We start from the raw sequence: 11220 nt of genomic DNA on the forward strand, positions 1-11220 counted from the left end.
TTGCTTTGTTAGTTTGCTAAGGATAATCTTTCCTAAACATGAGTTAGCACAAACCATTTCAAATATTCTTCACAGATTTAGAGACATCCCTCAAAACCTTGGTTAGAAATAAATGAATTAATCAATTATTTCTTAAACATTCAGCACAACTATAAAATTAGACTAATTCCAAATTTACATAACTAAAGCAGATGAACCGTTCTGTGTTCCAAATGTTAACAAAATTTAACTCTTTGAAACACACATGGAGATTGAGTTTCACTGCATAAAAATAGAAGAGCAATAGAATAACAGAGGGCCACAAAGGAGGGGCAGGAGCCTGTGGGTGGTGGCAGTGGACTTGTGCACTTCATTTGAGATCATCGCTGATGAGAACCAGGAGTCTTTAAGGTATCTGGATGCTACTCTGCTACCTTAAATGAAAACAGAGCATTAGTTATATACATGGAGAATTCTTCATGAAACTGAAGGCCAAGAATGCAACTGGGACTGCCCACCAGGAAGCATCCTGGAGGTCAGCTCTCTTCAAATCTCTCCAAACTGCATCTTGGCTTCTTTCTACTGTCTACTCCCTTCCTTTCTCTCTCTCTCTCTCTCTGCAGATAGGCCTTTCTCCACTCCTCACCCATGACTCATTGCAGCCTCTGGCCTCCAGGTCTACATGTTCAGCCACATGAAGTAACTAGAGGTCTAGTTTCAAAGCCAAAACATTGAACGAAAAAATGTGACTGGTCCATTGCAGATCAGGTGTCTTGACAATGCTGCCTAAAAGCACAAATAAAGATGCACATCAAAATGACCTCCAAGAGCCCACCCTGTGAAGCTGAAGCGTAGTTAACCAAAGAACCAGAGATAGCCCATGAATGAAGGAGGCTCTCTGATAATATCCACTGAAGGTACTGAAGCTGTGGTTTAGCAATTTATTACTTCAGAAAACAGACAGGGTTATAGTTTTACACATGTAGGTAGATTGGCAAATGCCATTACTAACACTAATAATGAAAAGGCATGATGAGCAAATTAATAGTAAAAGCAGAATTTCAGCGGTACATGGAATATTGTTATCTCACTTCAGAGGAGATGCAATGAGAAGCTTTTTCACTTCTTGTCTGATAACACAAACCAAATTTTAATAAGAAAAATGCTTTGTTTGTTTGTTTGTTTGTTTGGTTTGAGATGGAGTCTCACTGTCACCCACGCTGGAGTGCAGTGGTGCGATCTTGGCTCACTGCAACCTCCGCCTCCTGGGTTCAAGTGATTCTCCTGCCTCAGCCTCCTGAGTAGCTGGGACTACAGGTGCATGCCACCACGTTTTTGGGTTTTTCTTTCTTTCTTTCTTTCTTTTTTTTTTTTTTTTTGCATGTGTGTTTTTAGTAGAGACAGGGTTTCATCGTGTTAGCCAGGATGATCTTGATCTCCTGACCTCGTGATCCCCCAACCTTGGTCTCCCAAAGTGCCTGGATTACAGGTGTGAGCCACATTGAAGTGAATGTTTCCACTTCAAAATAATTGCTAACATGTTATGAGACACTATTCTAAGCTTTTTAGGTGTAGTATCTCAATTAATAATCCAGTAACCCTATCTATGATAAGGTATTAGTTTCCTCTCCACTTTACAAATGATGCAACTGAGGCTTAGAGTGGTCAAGAAAATTTTCAAGGGTCACATAGCTAGAAAGCAGCAGAGCCAGGGCTTCAACCAAAAAAAAATCACACTGGAACCGTCTGAATAATAAGTCTGTCCAATCCAGAGTCCAGGAGAGGGAGAAACTGAGGCTGCCTGGAGCTGCATAGTCACATGAATGTTGCTTCAACATTAGTAGGTATCACCTACCTTCCTCATAAAACAAATATACTCAAACTTAAAAATGAAATTTAAATCAGTGCACTAACAAAGGCTCAAAACATACAAAATTCACCAACTTCTCAACACTAAGCATTACTGCCTTAGTAGACTGTTAAGCACACATGCTCTGCACCACGTGTAGAGAGATACTCATTCCACAGGTCCTGGGAGTTAAATTTTTTCCTCATTTCATAGAAATTGAGAAGAATTAAAAGAGTTTGTGTTGGGGTGAAAAGCTTTCCAGGCAGGTTTTGTTCACTGAAGTTAAAGGACAGTTAATTTTAAAATATGTGCACTTAAGAACAGCGTTTGATCTGCCAACAAATAAATCAAGAATTTTCAGTAAAATGGAAAAAGTTTTAAGGTCTGGAAGTGATATAAAATTGTCATGAAAAATAAAATGTTTCAGTTGCTTGATAGCAGCTTGGTGCCAGTTCTGATAGACACACTAGGATCCAGAGATTTCCCAAACCAGGGGCATATGGCAGAGAATTGTTATGTACAGAGGTTTGATCTAGTACTGTACCACCCTGTTAGCATTCAGCAGTTAGTAGATACTTAAATGTTAGTTTTCATCTAGCCTTAGTTGGAAGGAAGAGAAGATCTTGAAGTTCCAAAGCAAAACTGGTAAAGTTCTCTGTGTCTTTCAAAGTCACTGTTGCTACCTCTGCACACACTTCCCAGTAACCTGGGTGGGCTCTCTCATGGATGGGCTCACATTGCTCTCAAAGAGCACAAATGCTGTCAATTAAAGCAATGACTCTCAACGAAACAAGTCTACTCTTAGCTATACAGTTCTGTGCATGGAACTGCAAAGGCAACAAAAATTCTAATAGCAGGGATGGGAAAATAAAAGTTCAAAGATTAGGAAACCCTAGGGCTAGAAACAAATTCAAGGAGAGTGTTGTAGGGCTGAACAGAAGCATCCAGTGAGAGCAGAAACCTGAATATGATTATCACAGGACTTCCTAAGGGGAGAACCTGACTGGAATGTGAGGGAGAAGAAGACACAGTGGGAAGCCCTAAAATACACTTTCCTTCTCTGGTCCTCAACAAATGAGCCTCATCATCATCCCCAGACATCACAGTTAAGTACCCTGAAAAGCTCCACTTCAAAATAAGAAGGAATATGAGTTAGAGAAACTCAGTTTGTTGAATATAAATTATTCACAGCCTTATTAGAAATAAAATGTCCTTATTAATAAAGCACTCTGGTTATCATATACACTGTATATGGATTACAATTTTTATCATATATGCTGTATATGGATTTTATCGTATATGCTGTATATGGATTACAGATATGAATGCAAAAAAGTACATTCACTGCCTTAAATGGAATAAATTTGGTTTTTTTTTTTCCTTAATGGTGTGCAGGCCCTTGAGGATCCCATTCTGTACAGGCACAGCACCATTTAGCACCATTTATCATTCAGCTGAAGACGTGTGAAATTGCTAGTTAACACAATTCCCTTTGATGGTCTGTCAGATGAAAACTCAGTTCTCACTGTTCGCAATATGTGTTCTATATATACATTAATATATTATAACTGAAGTCAAAACCACAGCTAATATTGACATTGCCATATTATTAGGCAAGGGTCCATTACGTGTTCAGGAACTCCAAGTTGCTGCCTTGCACAGATAACACCCACACTAACCAGCTCCTCATTTCCCTCCCTCTCTCTCTTTTCCTCTTCTTGAGTAGCCCTTTAGTACTTTCCCATCTTACTCCTTTTTAACTTGGACTGCTTTCCTTATTATGCCTTTTTATGTTCCTGTGAGTTAGAGCATATATTCTTCAAATTTGAATGTAAAAATCAGTCCAGAATGAGTCAATCGATAGAATGTGCTAGAATTACTACTGGAAAGATAGAGGAGGAAGGGAAAGGAGAGAAGGATTTAACGCTTTGCAAAAAAACCCAACCTTCTCTATCAGCAGAAAGCATAACCCATTAGCATTCCAAACAGGCTGTGCTGAACTGGTCCTGCCCCTCTCCCCATGCACACACATCCCAGGGGTATCTCCATCCTGGAGCCTCCACACACACGGCTGGCACAGCATCTGGAATTTTATCGCCATTGCAGAGAGAGGATCTGGATGGACCCACTGCTGGTTACTCCAAATTTTTCTCATAACTGAATGGCTTGATATGCATTAACTTGCATGGTATTCTTTGTAGTTGATTTTTGCAGATATTTGCTCTTTCGACACATTTGTATTACAAAGAGGAACATATGGTCCATAAGGAACCATTTCTATATGTATACGTTCCAGAGTTTTCAGATCTTTTTTGTTTCTAATTTAGCTTTTAAAAAACTTTTTTTATTTTTACACTTTAAAGATGGTTTTTCTACAAGGACCACATATAATCATACTTAAAATTCCTTAAAGTCAGTGGCATTTTAGTGAGCATACTTTACGTAGGAGACAAATATGTAAGACAAATACCTAACACAAATAGACAAGAGGCTTAAGAAAGAAGAAATACAAATAATATATTCCCATGGAGTAAAAGTATAGAGGGCTGCATTTTTGTCGGTAGAATGGCTATCCCTTAACTGGCATTTCCTCTATTCACACAAATTAACACAGGCCACCTCTAGCATCTCAACCAGGATCTTGGCGTTTTAAAGGCTGTTCTCCTTTTATAGCTGGAGTACAGAGAGAAATATGGAAGATGTGGATTAATGGGAATAAAAAGTAATCCTGCCAAATAAAAAAAAAAAAAAAAAAAATGGGTAGACATGATATGACATATCTCAGTGGAGGTATTGTGGCCCAGCTGAGAAAGAAAACTATAAGGACGATGCATATGTATTTGCATTGCTATAAGTGCTGCAATAATTATTCAGTGACCTAAGGACTGAGGTTTTCAGCTATGAAAATTATAGTTACTTGTAGCTACTTATAACAAGATTTTTTTAAATGATTAGAGCAAAAAGTTAGCTGAAGCTCACTTCACTCCATGATTTACTTCTTTAAAGCAAAATTAATGATAACACGATATGTTTTATAAACAAATGCCAAAGCAAAATGGATAAATGCATGAACTTCAAGGCCATTCTTCCCAGCTTTCAATCCTGGTGCTACCACTCATTATCTGGTGGCCTTGGTTAAGTGAGTTAACCTCTCTATGCTTCAGTCCTTGGCATTAAATTAACAGACAATAGGTGTTGCTACTCTTATTATTTTGACTCATTTTTGTATTAGCAAATATATAAACACTTATACTAACTGGCTTAGGTGGGGATAAGTAATGTTAGCTAATATAACAAACTCCAAAATTTAAATTAGCTTAACACAACAAAAGTATTTCTCGCTCATGTCAAAGGACAGAGTGTGGAGATAGTTTTACTCACCAATGTGGGAGCTAGGTTCCACCTATTTGGTAGTTGTAGTTTCTTCATATTCTATGGCCTTGGTGTCCATCACTGGATCTCCTGCATCCAGTCTGCAGAAAGAAAGCTCAGGAAAATGCAGGGGATTTAGGAGCCAGGCCTAAAAGAAGCTTGCATCATGTCCACCACATTTTATTCTCCAAGACTTAATTATGGCCCCATCTGGATACAAGGGGGTTAGAAAATACAGTCTTATAGTATGCCAGAAAGAAGAGGAGAAAATAGATTTTGGAGAGCACTACAGGTTTTGTGACAAGACACTCTCCTTCTTACTAGCCATCTTTGACACAAAGGGCATTGGTAGGAGTTTACTTGGGATTTAAAGATGGAAAAAGGAAGCAATGCCTTGCAGACATACAAGTCTGCAAGCAATGCCTTAACAGACTTATCACAGCAATAGTATGTATATGATGTAACATTTATGACCATTAAGTGAGAGAGTATATGTAAAGAGCCTGGCACCTAGTAGATATTCAATAATTGTCAGCTGTTTCATTAATTATTGTATATGAATTTACAGATCTTGGGCACATCATATACCAATTGCCTTTTTTGAGAATGTAAAATATTCTTCCCACAAACCTTTCCATACTAGTGTATATATTTTATATTCTCCTTTTACTTGACTCAAAACGAATATCCTTTGTAATAGGAAGGTCAATCCCAAGCCCCAAAGCACACTGAATTCTATATTTTCTAATAATCTTATTACTTATTTCTCCTAGATCTCATCTCAGTTTCTCTTAGTTATTTTTCTGAGAGTCCTGAGAATGGAATAAAGTAATGGTGCTGGGATATTATATGTAACCTGAAAATACTGTTGTGTTACCAGTCAAGAACATGATCTTCCTCACAATTTCTCTATCTATCTCATAGCTTTCATTTTGAAAGTGATTCTGGGATTCCACATATATTGCAGAAGATCTTGAGAATCAATTAAATTGAGAGTACCAATGTAAAGAGTAATAAGCTTTATACTAACTCACTACAGGTATTATAAAATGTAGTCCTGTTAGAATAGGAGGAAAATGTAATTACGTGATTCAAATCTAGAGGCAACTTGTGTCTGTTAGGTCATGGAAATACACTAGCAAACAATCTCTTCCATGGTACTATCCTGTAAGAGCTAATTCAGGAATTATGTTTCTTCTATAGAAACTATAGTTATCAATGTGGTGGTCGGAGGGCAGGGTGGTGGTGGAATTATTCTCTAACAAAGGAGCAAAAATTGCTCTGTTTAGAAATTTTTACTTTACTTTTGTCTAAGACACTTCGTTTCGATCATTTCTCAGCAAGAAGATCAAGCTACCTGTATAAGATTGACAAAAAAAGAACACAAAATAAGACTAAATTAAGCCTTCTATACTTCATGGTAAGAAAATGTCAGCCAACATATTCTGAGTCCTTGCTATGTGCCAGATGTTGTTCTAGGTCCTTTGAGGCAGGTTCTAATATTGTCCCCATTTTAGAGACAGGAAATGGAGACTGGGAGAAGTAACTTGCCAAAGGCCAGGGGCTGATTTGGGGTAACACTGGAATTTGAATATAGGGAACCTGGCTCCAGGGTCTAAGTTCTTAACCATGACCAGCCCTTAATAACTAGAAGGTGACAAACTACCTGAAACTGATACCCAACATAATGCGTTAAATACTTCTCATGTCATTTATGTGTAGAAAAATAACTATTTGTTATTCCAAACCAATAGCTGGCCCCATGCCTGAACATAGAAATTCTTCCCAAGCAGGACCTTGGGCTTAGCACATTGATATGGTTAGGCTTTGTGTTCCCACCGGAATCTCATCTTGAATTGTAAGCCCCATAATCCCCATGTGTCAAGGGAGAGACCAGGTGGAGGGAATTGAATCATGGGGGCGGTTACCTCCATGCTGTTCTCATGATAGTGAATGGGTTCTCATGAGATCTGATGGTTTTATAAAGGGCTCTTCCCCACTTTGCTGGTCACCTCTCCTTCCTGCCACCTTGTGAAGAAGGTGTCTTGCTTCCTCTTTCACCATGATTGTAAGTTTCCTGAGGCTTCCCCAGTCATGCTGAACCGAACTTCCCCAGTCATGAGTCAACTAAAGCTCTTTCCTTTATAAATTACCCAGTCTCGGGCAGTTCTTCATAGCCACATGGAAACGACTAATACGTACATATTGCCCTAAGGATCTTAGTTCCTATTAGGTGGCTCAAGACATTGTTACTCAAATATGAGTCAAATGATGTAACATATGAAACAGATGAACTTTATCCCACAGTCCCCATACAGTATCTATGAGCTTTGTCTTTCAACAAACCCATGAAAAGATAATAAATAGAGAAGAGTAACTCCAGGAGCCTAAGAGCTTGGCCTCAGTAGCAGACAGGAGGCTTTGAGGCCTAACACTCTCTTACCACTTGTGTGACCAGTTACTTTAATATGATAATAAAAGTACTTTTCCTATTAGGTTTTCCTTTTTTTTTTTTTTTTTTTTTTTTTTTTTTGAGACAGAGTCTCACTTTGTCACCCAGGCTGAAGGGTAGTAGCGTGGTCTTAGCTCACTGCAACCTCTGCCTCCCAGCTTCAAGTGATTCTCCTGCCTCAGCTCCTGGGTAGCTGGGATTACAGGTGCACACCACTACACCCGGCTAATTATTGTATTTTTAGTAGAGACGAGGTTTCACCAGGTTGACTAGGCTGGTCTCGAACTACTGACCTTAGGTGATCCACCCACCTTGGCCTCCTAAAATGTTGGGATTACAGGCATGAGCCACCACGCCTGGCCCTATTAAGTTTTCTAAGGCAATAACATTTCTCAATCTTTCTGTGTGGAAGTACAGAGGAGACTTAAGGCGTGATTTGGTAGATTATAAAAATGGCAGTGTTTTAACCTCCCTGTGACACACAGGCAGAATTCTAAAGATGCTCTTCCTAACCCCAAGATTTCTATTCCATGCCCATTCAAACGAACACTAATCTACATACTGCTGTGAAGGGAATTTGTAGGTATAAAGTTCCAAGTCAGTTGACCTTAAGGTATGGAGATTTTGGTAGGCCTGACACAATCAAGTGAGACCTTTAAAAGGAGAGAGTTTTCTCTAGCTGGTGGCAGAAGAGGAAGTTAGAGATTCAAAGCATGAGGGAAATTTTATAAGCCATTGCTGGTTTGAATATGTGCCAAGGAGTGAGGGCAGACTTTAGGGTAGAGAGAGGACCCTGCTGAAAACTGACACTAGGAAACAGAACCTCAGTCTTACAACCAGAAGGAGCTGAAGTTGTTACCCAAATTACCTTAGCAGAGTTTTCCCTCGAGCTTTCCAGAAAAAAGCCCAGCCTGGCCAATGCCTTAATTATAGTTTTGTGAGGCCTTCAGCAGAGAACCCTGTTGTTCCTGCCCAGATTTCTGAACTAGAGACCTGTGAGCTAATGAATGACATTGCAGCCAGGCACAGTGGGTACACCTGCAACCCCATCACTTTGGGAGGACGAGGTGGACGGATCACTCGAGCCCAGGATTTCAAGACCAGCCTGGGCAACATGGCAAAACCTGGGCTCTACAAAAAATACAAAAATTAGCCAAATGTGGTGGTGTGCTCCTGTAGTCCTAGCTACTGGCAGGGCTAAGGTGGGAGGATTGCCCGAGCTCAGGGAGGTTGAGGCTCCAGTGAACGTGCATGATCAAGCCACCACACTCCAGCTTGGGCAAGAAAGAGCTCAATAATAACAACAAAAATAAGAAATGAGTATTGCAATAAGCTGTTACATTTATGAAAATGCGTTACACAGCAATAGAAAACTAATACATTCCCCAACCCTTTACTACTACACCCTTCATTTAAAAACTCTTAATCTCAGTAATTCTTAATTTGTTCACAATTTCACCAACTTCTGAAAAAAATATATTTTTATTTGAGGTTTTCATGCCATTAAAAAGGCTGCTATAGACTGGATATTTGTGTCTCCCCGCCGAAATTCGTATGTTTGAAACCTAATTCCCCAATGTAAGGGTATTTGGAGATTAGGTCATAAAGGCGGAGCCCTCGTGAATGGGACTAGTGCCATTATAAAAGAGGCCCAGAGAGTTCCTTGCTTATTCTGCCATGCTAGGACAGAGGAAGAAGATGGTCTTCTATGAACCAGGAAGAAGTCCCTTACCAGACACCTAATCCAAGCACCTTGATCTTGGACCTTCCAGCCTCTGGAACTTTGAGAAATAAATCTCTGTGGTTCATAAGCCACCTGGTCCATGGCAATCTGCTATAGTAGCCTGCATGGACTAAGACAGAGGCCTACACTGAGCAACTGTCAGCCCTAGGCAACCATTTTTGTTTAAAGTACGAGGTAAGCTAAGTACGCTGCACTTCAGCCTGTAGAGAAAAGAAACTTCTCAGAGCACACTACAGATTTGCAGCCTCTGCTGTGTGCCATAGAGTTGTATGCCGAGTGTCACACATCTTAATCTTTGACCAGAAAAATAAAATCTCTGCTTTTCCCTTATTAATCATATGAGCAGGAACTGGTTTGATTCAGCAGTACTTTCATCCATTCTCCTCTTTTTTCCAGGTTACAGGTTACATACACATTTCACTTTCCCTTCAAAAGAGTTATTTATATCATCAATTGACTGTCATCTAGAGATCCTCTTTATCACAAGCAAATATATAAAGAACAGGATACCAAACAGTATATACATACACAGTAGACAGATATAGATAGACAGACAGATACATAGATAGATAGATAGATAGATAGATAGATAGATAGATACATAGATAACCAGATAGATAGATCCATATATCCAGATGGATGGATAAATAAATAGATATATTGATAGGTAGATAGCTAGATCCATAAATTCCAGAAGGAAATATACAGAAATTGTAAGAATTGTTATCTCTGAATGATGGAATTGTGAATATTTCATAATTTCCTCTTTATTTCTAAACTTCTACAATGAAAATGCACTTTTAAATCTGAAAAAAATATTATTATAAAAGAAAAAATTTCCTGCTAGTGCATAAAGCAACATTATTCATGCACTTGGAACTTTTTCTTGGATCCTAGACAAAGGTTTGAACCACTCACTCGCCATGATAAAATTTGTATAGCATTTGCCCTGCACTAGGACATAGATGATCCGTTAACTTGAACTAGAAGATCCAAGTTCAAGTCCTAAACTTGCCACATGTGGCCTCTTCAGCAAATCATCAATTTTTCTCTTATTTTCTTCTTTATAAAATACAGATGGTGACATCTGCTCAGTCTTGAGAGGATCAACAAGATCCATATGAAAGGAGCTTGTAAATTTAAAATCATTATGTACATGTTTAGGTGGTATCATTTTTAGTTTTAATTAGTGTTAACAATCCTCTTTCCAGAATTGCCTTGTGAATGCTGATTTTCCTCATCCCAGTCATTAATACAATAACATGTTTTTCCATAATTTGGAAACATTATTTTTAAAAAACCACTTCTTTTTTCCTTTATATACTGTCCTTATAGAAAAATCTTTGTTTCAAAATATTTATTAAATCAATCAAATCAGTTAGATAAGATTATGGGCAAGTATTTCTCCATTGTTGCAAAAAGAACCCAAAGACTAACTCAGATTTTGTGAAGCAGTCTAATTTCACAGAACCAGACCTTTCTCTTTTTAAAAAAATTGTATTAATTTGTGTACAAATGTGATTTTGTTACATGGATAGATTTCAAGGAAACACAAGGTTACAGTAAAGCCTGCCCTGGGCAAACTGAGATCTATCTACATGAATATTACCTTTCTGAGTATTTTCCCTCACCCATTTTTTCACTTACTATGTTCCTATTATATTTGCCATTTGCCTACTTCCATAACATGTAACGTCCAGTGAAAAAAACCACGAACTAGTTCCCACTAAGGAACAAATAAATAATGAGGCTATGGTGTCCTATTGTAACAGACTGTCAGGAAGAAGTGTTAGAGTTTCAGTCTTCACAAACAGGTTGAAAGTC

This window comes from Macaca thibetana, chromosome 4, assembly GCF_024542745.1.
Source record: "Macaca thibetana thibetana isolate TM-01 chromosome 4, ASM2454274v1, whole genome shotgun sequence".
NCBI classification, from domain to species: domain Eukaryota; kingdom Metazoa; phylum Chordata; class Mammalia; order Primates; family Cercopithecidae; genus Macaca; species Macaca thibetana.